The 23,896-nt window shown below is 57.3% G+C and overlaps 1 protein-coding gene across 2 annotated transcripts in view; it reads right to left on the bottom strand.

The window, feature by feature from the left end:
• Positions 1 to 10,165, bottom strand: part of BRD3 (bromodomain containing 3) — a 30,929-nt gene extending 20,764 nt beyond the window's left edge. For both annotated transcript variants that reach the window (XM_069474797.1, XM_069474798.1), the window contains exon 1: positions 10,105 to 10,165. The gene's annotated coding sequence lies outside the window, so the exon portion shown is untranslated. The remainder of the gene's footprint in view (positions 1 to 10,104) is intronic.
• Between the last annotated feature and the right edge of the window lie 13,731 nt (positions 10,166 to 23,896).

The raw sequence follows: 23,896 nt of genomic DNA, 5'->3' as shown, positions 1-23,896 counted from the left end.
GGAGGCTCCTGCCCTCCTGGAACCCCCTTCCCTCGGGGACCCCAGCAGATAGGGCTGCAGAGCTGGTGCCAGGCCAGTGCCCAGGTCCCTGCCACTCACTGGCCACTCGGTGTGGTCCCCGCATTTCCCCACACAGCTCTCTGAGGTTGCAGGAGGCACACAGGGCACTCAGGCCAACGCCAGACAGACACCAAGCACCACACAGCCCCGCTGTGACGGCAGTGGGAGAAGGCCCCTGATGGCTCCTGCCACCTTCTGGGGCCTAGAGGTCACCCCAGGGCTCGGCTCTCAGGCGTCGGTCCGGGCCCGTGGGGGTGGATGCCCAGCACCTAACGCTGCTGCTGCTGCACAGGCCCTGGGAGCCGGGAAACGAGGCAGAGACTGAGCTGGGGGGCACCGTGGCATGGGGAGGGGTCCCAGGCTGCAGGCCAGCCTCCTCCAAGCATGAGGACAGGCGGTCACAGTGCAACGCAGGGATCTGCTTACGCTGTGTTGGGACACAAGGCCTAGTGCCGACCAGGCTCTCAGAGCCACCTTCTTCCAACCACCGACCCCAAACCTGCAGCCGAGGCGGCAGCCAGCTGCAGTCACGAAGGCCGGGAGTGCCCGCCTGCGCTGGGCGCGGGCAGCCTAGCTCAGCAACGGATGGAGGAGTGCCCTGGGCTTGCCGGAACCAGCCCACTGATGCCCGGCCCGGAGCCCTCCTGGTGCTACTGGGGGACCCCGATGACGCGATCAAAGCTCCGAGTGCTGCATCAGGTGCCCACATGCCCTCCGAATGCCAGGGGTCACTACAGGCCACGGAGGCCTGAGGGCACATCCCACCTCCAGCTCCGTCACCCAGTGAAACGCCACTGACCCCAGCAAGACCTGTGCGGCCTAGGAGCCTGTGCAAAAGCCCTGGCACACGGGCAGCTGGGTGCCCCGCAGGCCTGGGGCTGTGCGTGGCGGTCCAGCCTCCCCACACCTGAGAACGTAAATGCTGCCCCCAACGTCACCACTGGGACGCACTTAGATCCCTGCACAAATTCAGGACGACCCACGGGTCGTGGTAAGCTGCCTGCGCTGCCCCCAAGAAGCCCTCCCCCAGAATGGGGCCACCAGGCAGCCTGGCGCCAGCTGGGTGAGGGGAGGAAAGAGTATCCACGGGGCAAAGGGTTGGGGCCCACCTCGATCCCCTGCCACTAATGGGTGCTGGGACCTACATTCTGGGAAGGGCGCCCCCCGCCCTCGGCAGGGAGGAGACAGTAGGTGACAGTTGGGTGAGAGCTCACTGCGCCGTCCCATCTGGCCCAGAGCTGGTCCTGCCCCCAAAGTGTGGTGGGACAGGTACATCCTGAGACAGTGAGAGCCACAGTAGAGCCTGGCTCCGCCCCTCCCCTCCACGTGCTGCCACCGCAGCCACGAGACAGCACAGCTGAACACCCAGGGGACATCTGTGCAGGGGAGCCCTACGTGGACACCGGCAAGGACGAGGGAGACCCACAAACTGCGTTGGAAAACCTCCCCTGGGGCAGCAGAAACGAGGTCGCAGGCCCCAGACCGGAAGGCAACGGAGGCTTCCAGGAAGAAATGACAATAGAAACAGACTGCCAGCCGGCCACCGAAAACCAGTGACAAAGGCACAAATCGATGCGGGGGCTCCAAACAGGACGGGGGAGGACTGTGGGACCCAACCCAGCCCCCGGAACACCACGCAGGTGGGTGGTCAGCTGGGGTCACGAGCCCTTCACCTCACTGAAGACCCCACGTGGTCCTCAGGACACCCACAAGGTCAGAGTGACCACGCCCACCTTGCAGGTGACAAGACTGAGGCCCTTTCCTCCTGTGCTCACGGACACAGAGCACTCGTGGTGTGTGGCAGGGCCCCGTCCCATCCTAGGCTCAAATGACAGGCGAGCACAGGGTGAGGGGACCCCAGGCTTCCTGCTTCCCCCACCAGCCAGCAAGGACACAGGGCTGCCAGCACCAGGGACCGGTCCAGGAAGGGGCTGCTGGCCACCATGCCCCCCCAGGCCCCGAGTCTGATGGAGATTCCGAGGGTGCAGGTCGCGGGAACAGCACATCAGCCGGGGGGCCAGGCAGCGGAGCGCCCGGAGGTCCTGCCATGCCAGGGCTCAGGCCAGACCCCCTTCTGTAAAATTAGGAGACAGTTGGTGCTGATGGGTGTCCCGGGTCCCCTGTGCCATGATTTCACACTTACAAGGACATTTTAGAGGCTGGGGAAAAGGAGGTGCCCCTCATCCCTAAGTCCCCTGGGGGCTGCACCAAAGGGATATGGACCCTGAGTGCCCCGGGGCACCACGTGGGCGAATCACATTTGGGAGTGAATCTGGCACGCGGAGACGGTCAGTATGTGTCTGCTCCAAACCAGCATGCCTTCCACTTCTCCCAGCTTCCGGAAGGAGAGACAGCATTACGTGTGCAGACAGGGACCAGCCCTCGCTCACGCCCCTTGTCCCCAGGCCACAGCCGGACCCCTCCGCATGGCCTGCGTCTCCTCAAGGCCGTGCGTGGCAACTGTGAACTCTGTGGATTTCAGAGAGCGGAACCAGGGAGCGTGGCGTTCCCGGGGACAGGGTGCCTCTCCTGCACCACCCCCACCCCCAGGGTCTGAGAGGACATCCCAGATCAAGCCGAGATCCTGCAGAGAAACACAGAGGTTCACACCAAGGACAGCCTTTTATCAGCTGCAAAGAGCCAAGGTTTTGCTGCAAAAAATTATGAAAAGCCTTCATCTCCAGAGCTTGTGGGCGTTGGAGGGGTGGAGTGACGGATGGGGCCCTGTGACAAGGAGGGTGGCCACCGCCGCCTGGTTAGCCCCCCATGCTGCTGGGAGGGAGGGGGCCGGGGCCACACAGGGGCTGGGGGCGGCGCCCTGGTCTGAAGCCAAGGTGGGAGCTGGAGCCCATGCTTAGCCAGTTCACTCACAACGGCCGCCGGAAAGTGACGGAAGGCGCAGGCTTCAACACTGACCCAGCAATTTCAGAACTAGTGTTAACACCGTGAGAGTGATAATTTTGAAGAAGTCCTTGTCTTTTACATTTGTACTGAAACTTCTACGAATGAGATACGTCTGGAGTTCACGTCGTGATCGTGGAGGGTGGCAGCGAGCGGGGCGTGGGGGACGCGGAGCACCGGCCGTGCCGCACCCCCCTTCTGCCTACAGGAGGAGAGGCACGCGCCCCCCTCACCCCGCACCGCGGGCCTTGGCCTTGCTTGGCGTCCTGTGCTGCCCACCCCCCACCTTCACCTGCCAGGGACGGGACGAGAGGACCCGGGGGAGAAGCCAGGATAAGGGCTGGGGGGATGGACTCGGGTGGAACCACGCACAAGGGGAGCGGCGGGCCCCCCCCACCACAGGGCGGGCAGTGGAGGGGAGTCTGGTCTCCTGGGGATAAACACCTGCTCCGTCGGCTCCACTGTGTCCACGCCAGGGCCCCAGGCTGGACAGTGCGGCCGCAGCGGCCTTCTCCCCTCAGCACCCCACCCCAGCACCGACGGGCTCACCACGCAGTCCCGCACAGCCTGGAAAGCGCTCTGCGCAGACAACGCCCCTGCTGGGCAGCAGCATGAGTCTCGGAGAGACTACCCTGGGAGGGGCGGTCCCCTTGGCGACAGGCCGGGAAGCTGGATGTGCCACTGCCACTTGGCAGGCGCCCACTGTGTGCTGAGCACAGCAGGGCAGAGACGGAGCCCTGTTTCAACCAGGGGAAAGCGGAGGCTCGGAGACAGCCCCTGGGGCCCACCTCCCCCGTCCCCTGCTCAGCTGCCCAGAGCCCTGGGGGGCGCACAGGTGCGGCCGGCTGGGCCTGGCGCGGGCAGGGAGCCACCGTGCAAACCAGGGGGAAAGGCGGAGTGGAGAGGCAGCCTGCCTTTGACATAGGAGGATCCAAAACTCCAGAGCAGAAACTCTCAAACCACGAAAGTCCTCGAACACCCAGTGAAAACCCAGAGTTCAGTGGGTTCCGGCGGGGCCTCAGGAAAGACCTGGAATGCCGCAGGGAAGGTTTCTGAGTCTGCAGCCAGCAGGCCAGGCGACAGGTGGGCTCTGCCCTGCCAGGGCTGGCTGCGCAGGGGCCCTGGGCATGCCTGGCCGCCTCCCACACGAATGGATGGAGGTGAGGTGGCCTGAATCCTGCCACCCTCCCATGAGCCGTGCGGCCTCGAAGCTATGGGCAACTCCCCTGCCCGCTCCCCAGACCCCTGGACTCTGACTTCCGCTCCATGGGAGGCCACAGGACCTGAATAAAAGCAGGAGGCCGGCCCCTTGGATCCTGCCCAGCCAAGAGCCTCTTCAGGGCCGTGGACAAATGGGCAGGCGTGTGGCCTGCCCAGTCGCCACTACGGGAAACACCCTGCAAAATCCACAGTGGCCTCAGAGGCCCCTTCTGCCACCCACGGAGCACAAGCCACCAGCTCAGCGACTCCTTCCTTGCCCAAGAAGGAAGACAGGTGTTCGTGGGCGCCCCACGGAGGGGACTCACCCAAGGACGGTGCAGGGCCGCCCCCACGCCGAGCCTCGAGGCAGACCAGCCATGGGGCAGTGGGTGACCGTGGGGGCATTTGCAGGCTCGGGGGTCCAGGGAGGAAGGAGCACCGGCATTCAGGAAAAAGACAGGGTAGGGAGGACTGCGAGGAAAGACCACTCTGGCTACAGGGTGGGGGAGGCAGGACACGGCCACACAGCGCTGCAGGGACTCGTGGAGGGCTGGAGGGCAGGGGGCATTTGAGGATCCGAGGGGTCCCGAGGCACACCCAGGGAGAAGCAGCAGGCCCATGGGGGCACCAACACAGTGGGGGGCATCACAGGACTCTTAGCACCCTTAATGCAGGCCGCACAGGGCAACCACAGGAAGAGTCAGGCGTGGAGTCCCTGGATCTCAGTCGAGGCGGGGGTGGGGGTGGGCCCCGGCTGGCCTTGGCCTCCCCACCTGCCCTGCACAGGGCCACTGTCGGCACCTGCAATAAGAACGGCCTTCCAAAGGCTGTCACCTAGGGCAGGTGGAGGGGCTGTACCCTGTAGCCTGGGGGGTCCCTGTACCCTGGGGGTCCCTGCAGCCCTGTCACACTCAGTCCTGGCACGGCATCCATGAGCGTCGTATCAGCTCCGTTTCAGGCGGTGAAGGGGAAGCCCAAAGATGAAGGGTCGCCCGGGCAAAGCCAGAGCCAGGGAACCTGGCTGTCCTCCCACACCGGACTCACCCCGTCACCCCGAGGAACTCTCAGAACAGTGCCGAAGGCGCAGCGGCAGTCAGCCGTGGCACAGGGAGCTGCGTGTTCTGAGAAGGGACCCGCCTGCCGCCCCCGGAGACCAGTCTAAGCTGGGGCCGACCCAGCACCTGTCCCCAGGCGGCCCGAGGGGGCCTCCTTGGCCCACATGGTGACCAGCGACCACTCTGGGGCTACCCTCCAAGACTCGGGAAACTGGATCCATGAGGGCAGGGCTGCTTTCAGTGACAGACGGAGCCAACTGCTTCCTTCGGTGGAGCCAGGGGAGGAACTGGGGCTTGGGGGCCTCCAGCGGCCCGAGAGGAGCCCTGGGGAGGGCGGCTGGGCAGCTGGGGCGCCGCCCGTTGGGCGCTGCTCTGCGGGCGCGTCTGGCCAGTGCCCTGAGAGGGCCCGGTCCGGCCACACCTGCTCTCCAGCAGCTGCCCGGCTCCACCCCAGGGCCCCACCGGGCAGGCCCAGTCCCACCCTGCGGGGCCTCTCCATTGACCCATGGGGCTGTCCTAAGGCAGCAGCTGCTGCCACCACCTCTTCTCCAACGTCCCCTCAGCTCCGCACCCACCGGTGGCCGCAGGACCCCCCAACCCCCTTGCTCTTCCCACATTCTGATCCCAGGTTCTGCATGACCCACAGCCCCCTAGGGGAAGCCAGACTCTCGGAAGGTTCCCTCTCTTGCAGGGATGTCGTTCCCCCGCAGACCTGAGACACCCCACCGCAGCCAGCACCCCGGCCTGGCCCCACCTATCTCTCGACCCCCCCAAGATGAGCGAGGAGAGATCACAGAAAGACACTGTACTCTAGCAGCTCCTCTGAGGAGTGCGCACACTGCCCACGGGGCTGCTGGGGTCTCACCCACGTGCACCAGGACAGGACGACCTCTGACCACGTGCACACTGCGGGGCACCCCTGATGCCCAGGCCACCCTGCTCTGATAAGGCCCTGCCTCCAGGGGGTGGTAGGTGGTAGGAGTGCCCTGACTCAGGCAGGGGACACTGCGGAGGGGCAGTCAGGGAGGAAGACACTTTGCCCTGGAGAGGGAGGGCGGCACCGTCCACTGTGGGTGGTAGCTGCACACCCAAGGGGAGGCCTAGGGCCGGCCGGCTGCACGGCCACACCGGCAAGGGCTCCATGAGCACCAAGGCTTGGCACGCCTGACGCTCCACTGAGTCCGGCACTTTCTAGACCAAGCTGCAGCGGGGCCCATTCAGCACCTGGTCTGCTCAACCACACGGGAGCCCCTCTCCTCTTGGCCGGCCTGGCGAGAACCAAACCCTCAGCACCAAACACCAGGCCCCTGCAGCTGTGGGCCTCGCCTCCCAGAGGTACAGCCCAGGGTGGGCTGGGCCAAGCTGTTGGTCCAGCATGGCCGGGCCGGGCCCCAGCAAGACCAGGGTCCTGCATGGCAGACCCGACGCATCCATCCACCACGCACCTGCTCGCCAGCCCTGAAGACATCTTCCAATCCACCCTCCACGCGGGTGGGGTCCCATCATGGCGTGGTCACTTGTGTGATTTTGCTCATGTTCTCTCCCCACCCCCAACCACAGATGCCCCAGAGTTGCAGGACCTCCCCCACTAGGCCCAGCCGGACAGACTGGAGGCAGAGCTGAGGACACAGAGCACACAGAGGGTGTGCGGCTGGTCTGAGTCCACAGCCTGCAGAGCCACCTCTCTGGAACCTGCCTCCTCCCCGGGCCGGCCCCGGCGAGGGCCCTGTCAGCACTCCCAGGGTTCCACCGGGCGGTGCGCACAGACGGCGGGCAGCTAGGGCTGGTGGCCGCATGGCACAGGGAAGGCATCCTCCAGGCTGCCACAGGCCACCTTTCTTCCTCCCACCACACCTCACAAGGTTCCAGCCGGGCAGCCACCACCGTGACGGCAGCAGCTGCGGTTAAGTTCTGACCCACCTTGCGGCACTTTGGGGGGCCGTGGCAAGGGGGGAGGAGGGGGCGTTCTCCAAACTGCATTTTTCCAACTCGAGGTTACAAGGGCGCTGAAGAGGGGGCAGACTGAGAACTGGTCCTCTTACAGAAGAGTCAAAAGCTGGCAGAGGAACAGCCAGCAGCATGGACACGACAGAGCAGAGAGGCTCCGGCCACACGCAGGGTCCACGTCTCCACCAAGAGTGGCCAGAAGACATGAAATTTAAACCATCACCCTACGAATGACCCAAAATGTGCCCCTTTAAAAGAGCCCCCCAGCATCTCAGACATTGGAGCACAGGTGCTGGAGCAAGGTCACAGGGCCGGTGACCAACAAGCACACTGGGCTGGGGGAGGGGCACGGCTGGTCTCAGCAAAACCTGACCCAAACACACCAGGTGCTTTGCCACCTCTAGACTTCTGCTCACAGGAGCGGGCACAGCCTAGCGGGGTGGGAAAGCACCAAGCTGACCAAGTTCCGAAACTTTCCCACGGAAAAGAACACTGCGTTCTGCCGCAATCCACCCAAGCTACCCTTTGAGGGTAACTGCTTCCACTGTGACGCCTGTGTGTGGGACCTAAATCCCCGCAGGTCAGTGACACCCTGACCAGTCGAGGAGGTGAGGGGACCGGCTGCTAACCAGTCACTTTAACTGCTTCCACAGCCAAGTGACCTCCCTCCCCGCAGCCGTGTTGGTGGGAGCGGCCCCAGCACCCTGTGGGTCCACAGGGAACGTGGCTCTTCCCAACGAGAACGGGGCCACTGGTGGTTAGACAAAAGGGTAGGCAGACCCAGCACAGCGTCACAGTCGGGGACCACTGACTGCACTTAGGAGACCCAGGCCCCCATTCCCAGGGAACACTCTGCCACCACGAACCAGGAAGTGGACAAGGCAGTTGCTGCCGGCCTGGGCTCGGGGCTCCTGTGGCTGGCACCTGGGCAGCCTGGAGGAAGAGGGTGCAGGCAGCTGGCCCGGGTTTCACTTTTAACACCCCCACTTTCACTTTCTGCGGAGGACTGCTGTCTGAGTCTAAGGGAGGCAGTGGCATTTGCAGGTCCCCCGCTTTATTCAAAGCTCACTTCCGAGGCGTGAGCTGTTGTGGAAGGATGGTAATTACTTTCTAAAAACAAAGCGAAAACCAAAACAGTGCTGTCTGCCAGGAGAAAGTTTTAAAATCCCTCCTCCCTGCAAGTCCCAGTGGCGGGGCCAGAACTGGAGTGGCCACAATGAGCTCCTCGGACAGTCTCCCCAGAGGCCTGGTGCCCCTGGGGTTACCAGGAAGGTCAGAAATGCCCCTCACCGCGGCCTCAAGACAGAGTGCCTTCCCTCTCTCCGATCCCTAACCACCAGCACACATCAGGCCTCAACACAACAAGGACAAACACAAACCTTTATTTGCAAGTGAGAGGCTGCATTCAGGGCTGCCAGAGAAGGACCTTGGGGGGGGGGGGTCCCTAATTCCTGCGGCCAGTCCCTCCAACGGACCTTTCCTAGACCCCACTGCAAGCCAGTAAGAAACTACTTTCCCCAGAAAAACACCACGAACAACTTTGCATAGTTTTCAGAATCTCCCCAGGACCACTCGAGAGACCCAGGTCAAGAATCTACATCTTAAAGGAAACATTAAGGGAGAAAGTTTACAAACAGCAGGGGACAGAAAACCACTTTCGTCTTCGTCCTCACTGGCGGAGCGGGGAGGACACTGAAGAGTCGGGACTCTGTCACTCGAATTTCCTCTTGCGTCCGGCCCGGCTCCTCTGCCCACGGAGGCACAGTACCTCCCGTCCCCAGGAACTTTGCAGACAATAACCAAGTTTCGCATAAGGGGGAGAAACGCCAGAAATGCGCACTTCGGGGCAGAACGCTTTCAACCGCAACTGCGGACCGCACGCACTCGAGGACGGGGGTCCGACCGAGGGAACTCGCACAGTGGACTGCCAGGCCCGCCCGGGGGTCTCCGCCCGGGGGAAAGTAGGCGCCCCAGGCCTCCATCCGGCCCTGCCCCGTAAGAGCAACCGGTGGAGAGGAGGACTCCCCCAAGCCCTAGCTTTATTCATGGGGAGCTCACAGGGCCGTGTGTAGGTTCGGGGTGTGCGTGTCCCCCAGAAGGGGCTGGTACCATGAAGTCACGCCGGCGCCCACCCCAAGTGGGAAGGAGGGAAGCACCCCTACGCCCCGCTCCAACTCGACCTCGCTTGGATTAAGCGCTTTTCAGGCTGATTTCAAAACGGGAACTGGGTCTCCCCTGGCCTGACTGCAATAATCCGGCGACTCAACGGGGCTCAAAGTCGGCTCCGGGCCCCTAACTCTGGGAGAGGCCGCCCCCCAAGCCACGCCGCCGCTCCTCGGGCGGCCGCGCTCAGCTAAGGCCCGGCCCGGCCCGGCCTTGCCCCCCGCCCAGCGCGCCGCGACCGTCCCCAGGCCGGGGCCCGGGGCGAGGAGGGCCGGGTGGGCGCGGGGAAAGTGGCGCCTGAGCGCACGGCCGCGGCCCGGGGACACCGCGCACCTTCCCCGTCCGCGTCCTCCCTGGTCCCCCCTTGAAAAGATGGCGGGCAGAGGAAAGGGGGAAAAAAATCCCTCCCGCGAGGGAGGGCGCGCGGGGGCCGGGCTGGAACGGGGCGCGCGGGCCGTGCCAACTCCGGGCTGCGCGCCCCGGCCGCGGCGACGCCCCCGAGCCCGGGACGGAGGCGGTCGGGAGGGACCCGGCCGAGGGCGGAGGGGCGCGGAGCCCGTGCCGCCGCCGCGACCCCGGGCGGCCACCGCGCTTTGTTGCATCGTGGCCGCGCACAAAGGCGGCGGCGGCGGCGGCCCGGGGCGCCAGGCTCCCCCGGACGCGCCGGCGGCCTGTGCGGGGCGCTCCGGGCCGCGCTCCCCGGCCCGGCCCGGCCCGGCCCGCCGCCGCCGCGCCGCCCGCCGCCCCGCGCGCGCAAGGAAGCAAGAGAAAGGCGTACTTGGCCTCGGCGGCTCCGGCGGCCGTCCCCTCCCGGCCCGCGCGGCCGGCTCCTCTTTGGCTCGCCGGCCCCGGCAGCATAATAGACGCGCCGGAGCCGAGTAGGGCTCATGCGCTGCGCCGCGGCGCCTGGCGGGAGTCGTAGTCCGCGGTCGGGCCCGCGCCGGGGCCGCCCAGGGGAGGCCGCGGCGCGCGGACTACATGTCCCGGCCCCGCCGGCGCCGCGCCCCGCCCCGCGCGCCCCCGCCCGCCCCGCCGACCCGGCCGCGAGCGGGCCCGGCCCGGGGGGCGCGCGGGGGCGGGGTTCAGCGCCCGCCCATCTCAACCCCGAGGCGACACGGGGACCCCGGGAGGCCAGCCCCGCGCCCGGGCCCGCGCGGCCCTCCCCTCCTTGCGCCGGCGACGCGCGCCTGGCGGGGAATTTCCTGGTGCCCCTGGGAGGTGCGGAAAAGGGAGGCGCGCAGCCAGCACTTCTGGCCTCCGCCTGGGCACCCCGGGGCCCGCAGGGTCCGCCCTCGAACCCTGGCCGCGCACAGGCGGGGCGGCGCGCACCTGCCGGGAGCCCGTGTTTGTAAACAAACCCCGCGCCTAATTAAGCAGGCGGGGGCGCGCGCGGGAGGCCGGGGGGCGGGGCGTCGGCGCGCGCGCAGGGCGGCCCCGCCCGGGGAGGGGCCTGGCTCGGCCGCGCCCCCCACGCCCCATTCCCCTAGTCAATCCTGGCGCGCTGGGGAGGGAGCGCCCAACTTTGCTGCAGTTGGAATGGGCTCCAAGTCCCCAGAGCTGGGGAGGAGCAAGAGGTGTTCCCAGCTGTGTCGGGAGACCTTCTCGCCCCGAAGCCTCAGTTTCCCCTTCTGCCCAGTGAGGGACAGAAACGAGGTAACAGGTTCCTAGCCTGAGATTCCGGGACAGGGCCACGAAGGTGAAAACAAAGACCTCTGGCCCTGTCTCTGTGTTTTGAAAGGCTGGGCTCGAGAACACGTTTTGTCTCTTTTTTGAGGGGGACGATTGCTTAGGTTTACACACAAGTGAGTTTTTATCCAGCTGTAACTTAGGGCGGGTGCACGCTGTGTATGTTAGACCCCACTATAAACGTCAACACAAGTTTTTCCTCTGTGCCCATTGAACCTGCCAACTGCAAGGTCGAGTTTCCTCCTGCAGGCTGGACCCATTCCAAGCCCCTGGGGTCGCCGGGTTTATTTCAGGGTGAGCAGGAGCTCCATAGCCTGAAGTGCGCAGGTCTTTACAATGCCAACAAAGTGGGTGCCAGCGCCGCTGAGCCAATTCTTCCCCACGTGCACCCTGGAGCAGGTGGTCTGTCCCAGGCTTACAGGTAAGGAAACGCCTGTGGAGGCAAAAGGACTTGCCCTAGGTCACAGAGCCAATATACGGGAGAGTGGAGACCCCAAAGCCCCCAGTCCTTGGAAACACAGTTTGCAGGAGAGGCAAAACCTTTCCAGCCCCTTCTCCACTGTCTGCTGGGAGCCAGGAGCTTCTCACGCCTCAAGGCAAGGCTCCAGGGTGAGGTTCAGGCTGGGAAAGCCTCGCCTTTCTAGTGTGCAGTGGACGAAGGGCAGTTGTCCGGCGCGGAGGGCCAGGAGAGGGGAGTGTGGAAGGTAAGGACCTATAGGCAGGTTCCTTAGACCATCGCCCTGTATGCCTCTGTCCACCCCGAAGCCTGGGGCAGTACCTGGTCTACAGACTTCCGTTTTAGCTCCTCAGAGTACATAGCCCATTCTTGCCGTCCAGGTCTCACCTCCTTAGACATCCCAGGATGGGCCACTGTGCCATTTGAAAAGACCCTCCCACACTCCTCCTAAGGCCAAAACCAAAAGCCTCTCCACCTGGCCTTGACCAAGAAGAGCTTGGATGAAGTGCAGGCGGCAGGCCACTCTGACCAGCCAGGCTGCCCACAACCCTGCTGCCCAGCTTGGACCTCCCACTGACCTGAGAAGACCCCCAGGAGTACGACAGGAACCTGGGCCCTCCCTGGGTGCCTGACTTTGGCGGGAGCACCCAAGTCACTTCCTCTCCTGTCCCCTGCCTGCCTACTCATGCGTGGCCCAGATGGCTCAGGGGAACGACCTTTCCTGCAGCTGGGGAAGTCTCTGGGAAGCAAAACCTGTAAGGGGAAAGGGACAGAAACTCTCAACTGAGCACCTCAGTCCCTGTGCTGACTACCCCTGAGGGTTGGTGCAGGGGCCACTCACTGGAGCCACACTAGCAAACAGCCGGGAGCCAGCTGGGCTGCCATGGGAGGGAATCCGGGGGGCCCTGACTGCCCCCCACTTAGGAGCCCACCACCCTCTCCCCTCTTCCACTCTAGCTTCGTGGAGGTCACCACCACTGAGGTTGCCTCCACACTGCTGAGTGCCCCAAGCGAAGCTGCTTAATCTCCCCAACCAGGGTTTCCTCCTCTGCCAGAGAAGGATAAAAATAGGACCTGATCCTCCAGCTCTGGAAAGGGACAGGGGAGTGTGTGAAGCTGGGCTCGTGGCCAGCAGCAAGCCTCTGCCTTCCCCTCGCCGGTCCTTAGTCACCTCTTTACCTTGGTGTCTTCCTTCCTGGGCTTATCTGTTGACTGTCCAGCGTGGCAGCCCATGAGGGACTCTGCTCTGTGCCCACTGCAATATCCCTAGGGCCTTGACGGTGTCTAGCACTTAGTGAGTGCTCAATAAATAGTTGTTGAATGAATAAACGTTCTCTTCTGCACCCCTGTCCTGCCCTCCAGCTTGCATCTGCAAACTTCGGTGCAGCCTCACAGCAATCCTGTGAAGTACCGGAGCTCCACGGGCTAAGCAGCCACCCTGCTCACCCCCCAGGGGCACACCCCAGCCATGCCCTGACCAGTACAGGACCCAGGGCCTCAGCTGCCGCCTCCTCCTTCACCCTCCATGCCCCTCAAGACACAGAGCATTTACATTATGGCATTAAAAATTTATACATCAGTTTCCTGAAAGTTTAGTTACCACGAGTCTTTCCCCAGGAAATTGATCAGCTCTCAGCACAACTTAAAAAAAAAAAAAAAGGGAGTTTCTGTATCCACCAAGCAAAAGCCAGGCTACAGAGAACTGGGGGTGGGGAGTGGAGGTTTCTAATCATATAATAATTTATTGACTGCCTGCTGTGTGCCAGGTACTGTGTTAAGAGCTTTATGTACATCATGTCACTGAATCCCGGAATAATTCTATGAGGTAGGAATATTATGCCTACCTTACAGGTGAAAATGGAGACACAGTGAGATTAAATGACTAGTCTGAGCTGTGATTTGAACTCAAATGTGGGTTCACATTTCATCTGCAAAATACATTTCAGGAGCCTGCACTTTGGTAGGGGAAGATGAGGTGTCACTCGAGGGAGCAAATGCCCAAATCTGAGTTCGTTAATCAGTTCTCTTTGAAAAGAGTAGGGAGCCCCGTGGAAGGGAGGGCGCCTGGAGATGAGCCGTGTCACTTTTCTGTTCTTCCTGTCCCCAAAATAGAAGATTATTTGCACAAAAGCAATAGTAAAGTCTTTAAAAGCATAAAGTGGAAAGGTCTTGGGTGTGACCTGGGAGCTCAGGTGCGCGGAGAGTGGGTTGTGCGGCAGTTGCATTCCAGACGGTCAAAAGGAGGCGGGGCAGGAAGACAGGTCCCCCAGCCCCCACTGGGTCTCGGTCTACACATCTGTAAGATGGGGATATTGAATGCCTACCTCACACCTGGCAGGACTGCTCTGAGGACAAAGGCGGTGGAAGTATTCACTCTCGGCTGGCGCATTCATTCATTTGTTCCCTCCAGAGGTGTTGGTGGAGTGTGTACGCTCTCTCCTCCCAACACCGCAGATCTGACAGGGAATAAGACAGAGCCTCAGCTGTCATGGAGCTGACGCACTCCTGGGGACAGACGATCACAAATGACTAAAATATACAGTGTGCCTGATGGTGTTCAGTGCTCTGGCGAAAAATCAGGCGTGGGAGGGAGCCAGGGAGCTGGGTCGGTGGTCACGGCAGCTACATGTGGGCCATGGTACTGTGGGCAATTTTAATTTATTTTTCTGATTGATCACTGGTATTTTCCATTTCTCTGTGGCAAACAAGTGCTACTATGTAATGAAAATTGGGTTTTGTTTTAGGAAGCAAGCGTTGCAATACAGTGGAGACAGGGCTGGCCTGGGAAGTGCTCTGGTTCTGGGGCTCTCCTGGGTCCTTGCTCACATTCTAGCTGCCTTTGGCATTCCCGGAGCTCTGGTGGTTTCAGACATGGTGGTGCCAGCCCGCCTTGGCTTTGCCACCCACAGGAAAGGGTCCTGCACTGATGTCCTGTGACACCATGGCTCTATCTGTGTTCCCTCCCCATATCCCCAAGCACAGAGAAGGAACCCCAAGACTATAAAATAAGTGTGTTTAAAATGATTGGAAACATAAAAAAAAAATAATTTTTTTCAAAAAGACTAACAAAATTTTTGAAAGTTTTGAAAAAAAAAAAATCCTACAACTTCTAGAGATAAAAAAATACAGGCTACATTGGCCAGGTACAGTGGCTCACGCCTGTAATCCTAGCACTTTGGGAGGCCAAGTCAGGAGGATTGCTTCAGGTCAGGAGTTCAAGACCAGCCAGAGCAATGTATCGAGACCCTGTCTCTACAAAAAAATTGAAAAATTAGCCGGGTGTGGTGGTGCATGCCTGTAGTCCCAGCTACTTGGGAGGCTGAGGCAGGAGGATCGCTTGAGCCCAGGAGGTGGCAGTGAGCTATGATCATGCTACTGCCCTCATGTCCAGGTGAAGTGAGACCCTGTCTCCAAAACAAAAGAGTTTTCTTTCTTGATGTACTAAAAAATAATAATAATAGTAACATGTTGTGTGTATGCTACATAAAAATTTAAAACTTAGGGGAGGCCAGGCCTGAGGGGTCACACCTATAATCCCAACATTTTGGGAGGCCAAGGTGGGAGGATCACTTGAGGCCAGGAGTTCCAGACCAGCCTAAGCAACGTAGCTACACCCTTGTCTCTACAAAATAATTTAAAAAAAAAGAAGCCTTGAGGGAAGGGTTAAATAGCAACTTAGACAAAGCTGAAGAATTAGTTCCCTGAAAGGTCTGAGGAAATCAACCAAAGTGAAACTAAAACAAAAGTTGGAAAAGTCGGTGAAGAAACAGAAGAGGTGCTATATCACCCTCTGCAGGGAGAACAACCGGTGGAAAAGAACAAGTGACCCACCAAGGAGTGGCCGTGGGACAACAACGGGGCTGTCCGCAGCAGAAACAGACCGAGAGCAGTAACTGTCCGCCTGGAGTGGTCACGAGGAGGGCAGGACGACGGCTTGCCCGGACCACTGTGAGAGCCCTTGGCACACACAGACCCAGGGGCACAGAGGACCGATGAGATCCACGCTCCAATGAAAGGACATGGAGCCCAGAAGGAGCAGGAACGATGCGCAGGGAATGCAGAGACGCAGGCGGGAGCACAGCCCACCACCCAGGCAGCACCTCCACGCTTCGGCCCTGGACCACCCTGGATAATCACATCCTACGTGGTGGGTGCTGTTACCGTCCCGCCTTCCACACGAGGAAACCAGAGCTAAGAGGAGATACGCGTTGGTCGGTGTCACACAGGCTGGCACCAACGCCCATGGGCATGACCACCAGGCTCCCCTGCCTTGTGGCCTTATGCACAAAGTTGTGTCACGACACCAGCGCGTCCACAGAGGCCACGGAGGTGCAGGGCCAGGTTAAGAAACTGGTGGTATAGTGGATACTATGTAATCATGGTGACTCCAGAGCTTGCAGTCTGGGGCAACGTTCCAGAAGGAGTTGCAGCCCTGCTGGTCTTCCCCGGTGCCTGGCCTCCAGGGCCCCACCTGTGCCCACGGCTGCCCAGGGCAGTGATACCTGCTGTAGCGGACGAAGAACGGAGGATGGACACCTGCCTCCCCTTAGGGTGCCACCTTGCTGCAATGAGCCAAGGCCCCAGAAGATGCTTTCCTGGCCAGACAAGGTCATGCCCCCATTCATTTAAAAAAATATATTTTATTTTGAAATGGTTTTATATTTACGGAAAAGTTACAAAGCTCTCCCTGCAGAGCCCCTACCCAGTTTCCCCCATTGTAACATCTTATATCACCAAGACACTCTGGTCCTAACTAGGAAACCAGTGCTGGAATCAGGAAGTGTGGTGCCTCCAACTTTGTTCTTTTTTCCTAAGGTTGCTCTGGCTGTTCAGTCTTTTGTGGTTCCTTATGAATTTTAGAATTATTTTTTCCACTTCTGTGAAAAATGTCCTTGGAATTTTGATAGGGATTGTGTCGAATCTGTAGGTCACTCTTGTTAGTATGGGCATTTTAACAATATTAATTCTTCTAACCCATGAACGTAGGGTATCTTTCTGTTTGTGTCTTCAATTTCATCAATGTTTTATAGTTTTCAGTATACAGGTCTTTCATCTCTGTCTTAGTCTATTTGTATTGCTGTAAAGGAAATAGCTGAGGCTGGGTAATTTATAAAGAAAAGAGGTGTGTTTGGCTCACAGTTGTGTAAGAAGCATGGTGCCAGCATCTGCTTCTGGCGAGGGGTGTCGGGGGCTTCCAGTCAAGGCAGAAGGCAAGGGGGGCAGGCCTGTCACAGGGTGAGAACAGGAATGAGAGAGAGGGGCAGGTGTCTCGCTCCTTAAACAGCCAGCTCTTGTGTGAACTGACAGAGCAAGAACTCACCATTCCCACGGGGAGGGCACAGAGCCATTCATGAGGGATCTGTGACCATGACAGAAACACCGCCCCCCAGGCCCCACCGCCAACACTGGGGATCAAATTTCAACATGAGGGTTGGAGAGGACAAACATCCAAACTCTATCCATCCCGGTTAAATTCTATTCCTAAGTATTTTATTGGTTTTGATGCTATGGTAACTGCGATTATTTTCTTGATTTCTCTTTCAGATGTCCATTTTTTGTTTGTCTGTTTGTTTATTTATTTATTTATTTCCGAGATAGAGTCTCATTCTGTTGCCCAAGCTAGAGTGCTGTGGCGTCAGCTTAGCTCACAGCAACCTCCAACTCCTGGGCTCAAGCGATCCTCCTGCCTCAGCCTCCGGAGTAGCTGGGACTACAGGTGCGCACCACCACGCCTGTCTAATTTTTTCTAATTCTGTGGAGACGGGGTCTCGCTCTTGCTCAGGTTGGTCTGAACTCCTGAGCTCAAGCCATCCCCCAGCTTCGGTCTCCCTGAGTGCTAGGATGACAGGCGGGAGCCACCGTGCCCAGCCTGGGTATCCATTATTGATGTAAAGAAATGCAACTGATTTTTGTATGTTGTATCCTGCAAATTTGCTGAATTCATTTATTAGTTCTAACATATTATTTGTGGAGTCTTGAGTGTATACACACAAAATCATGTCATATGCAAACAGATTATTTTGCTTCTTCCTTTCTGATTTGGATGCCTTTTATTTTTTCTCATATCTGATTGCCCTGGCTAGTATAATACTTCCAGTACCATGGAGGATAGAAGGGACAAGAGTCAGCATCTTGTCTTGGTCCTGATTTTAGCGGAAAAGCTCTTAGTTTAGTTGATAGTTAGCTGTGGCACTCTTATAAATGGCCTTTATTCTATTTAGGGAGTTTCTTTCTATACCTAAATTGTTGAAAGTTTTTATCAAGAAAGGATATTGAACAACTTTTTCAAATGCTTGTTTTCTTTTCTTTCTTTCTTTCTTTTTTTTTTTTTTTTGCATCTATTGAGATGATCATGTAGTTGGTCTTTTTGTTTGCTTGTTTTTTAGAGACCAGGTCTTGCTCTGTTGCCCCCCCCAGGCTGAAGTGCAGTGGTAAAGTCCTAGCTCACTGTAACCTCAAACTCCTGGGCTCAAGTGATCCTCCTGCCTTGGCTTCCCAAAGTACTGGGATTATAGGCGTGAGCCACCACACCCTGCTGATCATGTAGCTTTTATCTTTCATTTTGTTAATATGGTGTATCACATTGATTGATCTGCATATGTTGAACCAAACTTGCATCCCAGGGATAAATCCCACTTGGTCATGATATATAACCTGTTTTCAAATTATATTATAAAGCTATAGTAGTCAAAACAGTATGATACTTGCATAAGAAGAGACACATAGAATAATGGAACAGAATAGTGAGCCCAGAAATAAACCCAGGCAGATACAGTCAACTCATTGTCAACAAGGCCACCAGGAGGACACAATGGGGAAAGTATAGCCTGTTATGTAAATGGTATTTGGAAAACTGGACAGCCACATGTAAAAGAATGAACTTGGACCCTCATCTTACACGATATATAAAAATCAACTCAAAATGGATTCAAGACCTAAAGATAAGACCTAAAACCATAAAACTCTTAGAAGAAAACAGGGGAAAAGCTTCTATATATATATATATATATATATATATATATATTTTTTTTTTTTTTTTTTTTTTTTTTCCGAGGCAGGGTCTCACCCAGGCTGGAGTGCAGTGGCTCAGTCATAGTTCACTGTAGCCTTGGATTCCTGAGCTCAAGCGATCTTCCTGCCTCAGCCTTCTGAGTAGCTGGGACTACAGGCCCACACCACCATGCCTGGCTAATTTTTTTATTTTTATTTTGTAGAGACAGGGTCTGCTATGTTGTCCAGGCTGGTCTCAAACTCTTGGCTTCAAGTGATCCTCCTGCCTTGGCCTCCCCAGAGTGCTGGGATTATAGGTCTGAGCCACCACACTTGGTCAAAAGTTCCTTCACATTGGCCTTGGCAATGATTTTTTAGCTATCACACTAAAAACTCAGGCAATGAAATAAAAAATCAGCAATTGGAACTAAACCAAGTTAAAAAGCTTCTGCACAGCAGAGGAGACAATCAACAAAATGAAGAGGCACCCAGTGGACTGCGAGAAAGTATTTGCAAACCACCTGTGTCTGACAAGGGGCTAATATCCAAAATATACAAGGAACTCACACAACTCAGTAGCAAAAAACCCACAAATAACCTGATGAAAAAACAGGCAAAGGAGGTGAATAGACATTTTTCCAAAGAAGACGTGAAAACGGCCAACAGGTGTACGCAAAGGTGCTCAGCATCAGTTTCCCTCACTGACCTTGAGGGAAATACAAATGCCGCAGTCTACACCGCTGAGGACAGCTATTGCCGAGACGCAAGAGATGGCCAGTGTCGGCAAAGGTGTGGAGAAAAGGGGACCCTCGTACACTGATGGCGGGTGTGCAAATTGGTACAGCCAGTATGGAAAACAGCATGGAGGTCCCCTATAAAATTAAAAGTAGAACTACCATGTGATCCAGCAATCTCTCTTCTGGGTGTGTATCCGCAGGAAACGAAATCGGCACCTTGCAGAGATACCTGCACGCTCACGTCCACGGTGGCAGGTCCACAACAGCCAGGATCTGGAATCTGCCAAGTGTCCACTGACAGATGATCAGCCAAAGAAACTGGCCTGTACATACCATGGAATATTATTTGGCCTTAAAAAATAAGGAAATCCAGCCTTTTGTGACACAGTGGATGGACACAGGGGACGTTATGCTAAGTGAAATAAGCCAGACCCTGGGAAAAATACTCCATGGTTGCAAAGTCACAGTCACGTAGGATGGCTAAGCCTAGGGGTCCGCTGTGCGGCATGAGGAGTATAGTCAGTAATATTGATCACGCTCTGCAAATCTGCTGGGACGGCACATTTTAGGTGCTCTTACTGCACAGGAAAATGGTAACTACGTGAGATGATGGACATGTTAATTTGCTTGACTGTGGCGTTTTACGACGTATATCAAACCATCATGTTGAGCACCTTAAACAGTGTGCGTTTAAGTATAGATTAAACAGTATACATTTAACAATGAAAAAGAAGAAACTGATGCTGGCACATTGCTATTAACTGCACTAGGACTGCGTTTGCGTTTCCCCGGCTTGTCTGCTAAGGCCTCTTTCCGTTCAGGATCCGGCCGAGCACCACTCAGCCCTGGGTGCCAGTCGAGCCGCCCCCCCCCCCCCATCTCTGACAGTTTATCCGTCTGTTCTTGCTGTTCCTGACCACCGGTTTTGACGAGTGCTGGGGAGGCATTCTGCAGAATGTCCCCCAGCCTGCGGCTGTCTGAGATTTCTCCCTGATGAGTCTGGGGTTATGGGTTTTGGAAGGAAGACCACCAGGCGAGGTGCCCTCTGGCCGTGAATGTCACATAAGGGGACCTCACAGCCTGGGGTCGTGCCGCCAGGGTTCTGCACCGGGAAGTGAAGGGAAGCACTAGGCACAGGCCACTCTCACCAGTGAAGGTTTAAGCTCCACCTCCTGGAGGGGACGGTAACTGCATATATCACAATATTTGGGATTCTTCTAATCTTCTGGAAGGAAGGCTTGTCTCTTCTCCGCCATCTCTCCAATCGCGTATTTTTTTCAGTCTAGACTTGTGTATTTTTATCTTATACTTTGAGTCATTAACCAATACTACGTTATTTATTTACTTTTTGCTCAACTTGTTCCAGCCGTGGTCACCGGGCGCTCTTTCGGGTGTGTCCCTGTGACGTGCCCCGTCCTGTTGTTTCTTGACCACTTCCGTGTCTTCTGGCAGTACACGAAGCTCCCAGACGGTTCATTTAATCTTGCAGCAAGCCTTTATCAAGCACCTGCTGTGTACCTGCTACTGTAACAACAGCTACTGTAACAACAACTAGTGTAACAAGGCCCTGCTCTGCCCCCAGGTTGCACCAGGCTCTGGGATCTCAGAGGACACGGCAGACGCGGGCCTCGTCCTCATGGAACTTGCACGGGGACCCCTGCGAGGCCTACCACGGAGGAAGTCGGGGGAAGTTTGGGGCCCTTCGTGGTAGACGGAGACGGTGATTCTCAGCTCTACCCTGAATCTTTGAAGCGAGCCACTGTTGCCATCCTCTCAGTGACTGTGTGGCACTTGACAGTGTGCAGAGACCTTTCTAGAACCTTCTCTCATTCCACGGGGGCCAGGGTGGGAGCAGGGCGTCCATCCCTACATCACATGGGAGGGGAAACAGGCTGCATTCAGGACCCCAGAGCCCTTGGCCCTCTTCTCAGACCCTCTCTGCTGGCTGGGTCCTGCTTTCCAGGCAGGAAATGGGAGAGGACCACATCCGGGGTGCAGAGAACGGCGCTGATGGTGGAGGGGGGGGCGGTCAGAGCAAGGGTCGTCCCTGCCGCCAGACACCTCATCCCAAAGTTGGGTCCACCACTGACAAGTCGGCCAGCCTCTCTGGGCCTTGTTTCCTTGTGTGTAAAGGGGTTCGGTCAGCAGACTTGAAGATTGAGACGTGGGCCCAGCCTGGGGGCATCCCGGGCTCTGCCACACAGTAGGCGCTCTCTGGCCTGGTGATGCGCCTTGGACACCGAGGTGGGGAGAACCTGCACAGCAGTGTGTCACAGTGAATGGCCCAGGAGCGGGATGGCAAATCTGGCAGACCCGTGTAACCACGGCAACCAGCCTCCAGCGGGACTGCTCAGCAAAGCCAGCACAGGGAGGTTGGTGATCTGTGTGGGGCAGGCAGCCAGGCCCTAGGCCCCCGGGGTATAGGGTGGGCTAAGATGCTGACAGCTGGAAATGAACGGAAGATGGGTCCCTTGGGCATTAGGAGGAGTGCTGCCACACCTCCCCAGCCGGGGAGGATGGGGGAAGGAGAGGAAAAGGGAGGAATGCATGCACTTGTTTATTGGTAGCTGGGGACACTGAGGCGGGCGGGGGAGGGGTGCGGGGGGTGGCCTCAGGACCCACAGGAAGCCCGACCGTCTGGCTTGGTGGGCCGCTGAGTTTGCAGACAGCATGAGTACACCCCGCAAACGCACACGCGGGCCGGCTCAGTTGAGGAGGGCAACTGCAGCCACAGCTGACGTCCCTGGGAGCCTGGGGCCATGCCCCCAGCTTTCTCTCCCCCTCAGTTGCCCGCCTCTGGTGTCTGTTGCTACTTACAGAGTCTCTAGGACCAAAGGGCTGGGCATGGGGCTGAGCACCCGGTGAGTGACAGTCACTGGCTCTGCCCCTTCCACCCTTGACAGGGGAGCCCAGGGCAGGGGAGCCCAGGGCAGGGGAGGGTGATCTCAGGCCCTCTGACATCCGTGCGGCTGTTCATGTGTGAGGCCAAAGACCGTGTCTCACCTGCTGCTCATTGTTTCTCCCTGGCACCTGGCACAGGGCTCGGCTCAAAGCAAGCACTCAAAACTTGTTGGATGAAAAAAAAAAAAAAACTTGTTGGATGCATGAATGTACCACAGCCTGGATCTCCATCTTGGGGAGAAGATTCTGGAATGTGCTAGAACTGATCATTCTCTGGGACAGGAAAACCCCTGACCATCAGTGGGATGTTCTGATTTTGGTCATTTCCTTCTTGTAGCTTCTGCCAGCCCTGCTGGGCAGCTGAGAGGGAGAGTGCAGTAGAGACATCTTGGGTCCACACCAGGGGCTCTTGGCTTGGATCCCAGCTCGGTACTGTATCTCTCTACCCCTCAGGTTCCTCCTCTTTCAAATGGTGATGATACCTTGTTGGAAGAGTAAACGAGGTAATGTGGGTAAAATGTTACTATGGTGACTGTAAATCAGAAGAGCTGAATAACTGTTATTTGTGATACAGCCATCATTGAATCTGGAATCAGTCTCTTTTTTTTTTTTTTTTTTTTTTTAGATAGTCTTGCTCTGTCACCTGGGCTAGAGTGCCATGGTGTCAACCTAGTTCACAGCCACCTCAGACTCCTGAGCTCAAGCGATCCTCCCGCCTCGGCCTCCCGGAGTGCTAGGATTACAGGCGTGAGCCACTGTGCCCGGCCTGAACTTTATATGTTAAGCAAACACAGGAAGACTCTGAATGACCTAGAGAAGAGGACAGCCAGGGACCTTGGGACCCAAGGAACACCACGGTGGCGAGTCCCCTGGGTTTGGTTTTAGCCTGCTGTCTTGTATGAAAATGCCAGCAACCCAGCAACTAACATGGGCACAGATGCAACAGCTCCCAAAAAAGCCTGTTCTCTCTAGCCAAAGGACCATAAAAATGGCAGCCAAGCAAAACAGAAAACTTCTAGACAAACACCACAGAATAAACAGTAGCTCCACCACCCAGGCCAGCAAAGGCCAAGTAGAAAGCTGAGACTGCTACTCTTACCAAGGAGTGGGTCACCTCACCCTCCCACCCCAAGCACCATGGGAATGGTGTTAGAGAAGGACAATTAGGGAGTCAGGATGAGCCTGCCCTCCCACTACAGCATCATTCGAGGCCACGTGGGGGCAGTATTGAGGCACCCCTACTGCCCTCCCATCAGGGAGGGCTCAGTGGAAGTCAGCCAGGGAGCCAGAACCCCTACCCTGGCCAGCAGTAAGGATCCGGGAGGGCTCAGGTAGGGCTGAAATTCTACTTCCACTTGGCAGCAACGAGCTGGTTCCCCATCCCATTCCCTGCCAGAGTAGTATCATAAAAAGCCAGACAAAACTGTTTTAAATAAGATCCATAGTCTCATAACCTAATACCCAAAATGTCCAAGTTTCAGTTGAAAAATCACTCATCATCCCAAGAGACAGGAAGATCTCAAGTGAATGAAAAAAGACCATCAATCAATAGAAGCCAACATTGAGATGACAGAGATTTTACATCATTTTACAAAGATTTTAACGTAGCCACCACAAAAAGACTTTAACAATCAATTGTCAACACACTTGAAACAAATGAAAAAAAATTAGAAAGTTTTAGCAAAGAAAGAAAATACATAAAGAAGAACCAAATGGAAATTTTAGGACTGAAAACACAATAACTGAAATTTAAAACTCAGTGGACGGATTCACATTCAACAGCAGAATGGAGGGGACAG

This window comes from Eulemur rufifrons, chromosome 7 (assembly GCF_041146395.1).
Source record: "Eulemur rufifrons isolate Redbay chromosome 7, OSU_ERuf_1, whole genome shotgun sequence".
NCBI lineage: Eukaryota > Metazoa > Chordata > Mammalia > Primates > Lemuridae > Eulemur > Eulemur rufifrons.
Note: the sequence above shows the minus strand (reverse complement) of the source record. Positions and strands in the feature narration are given on the sequence as shown.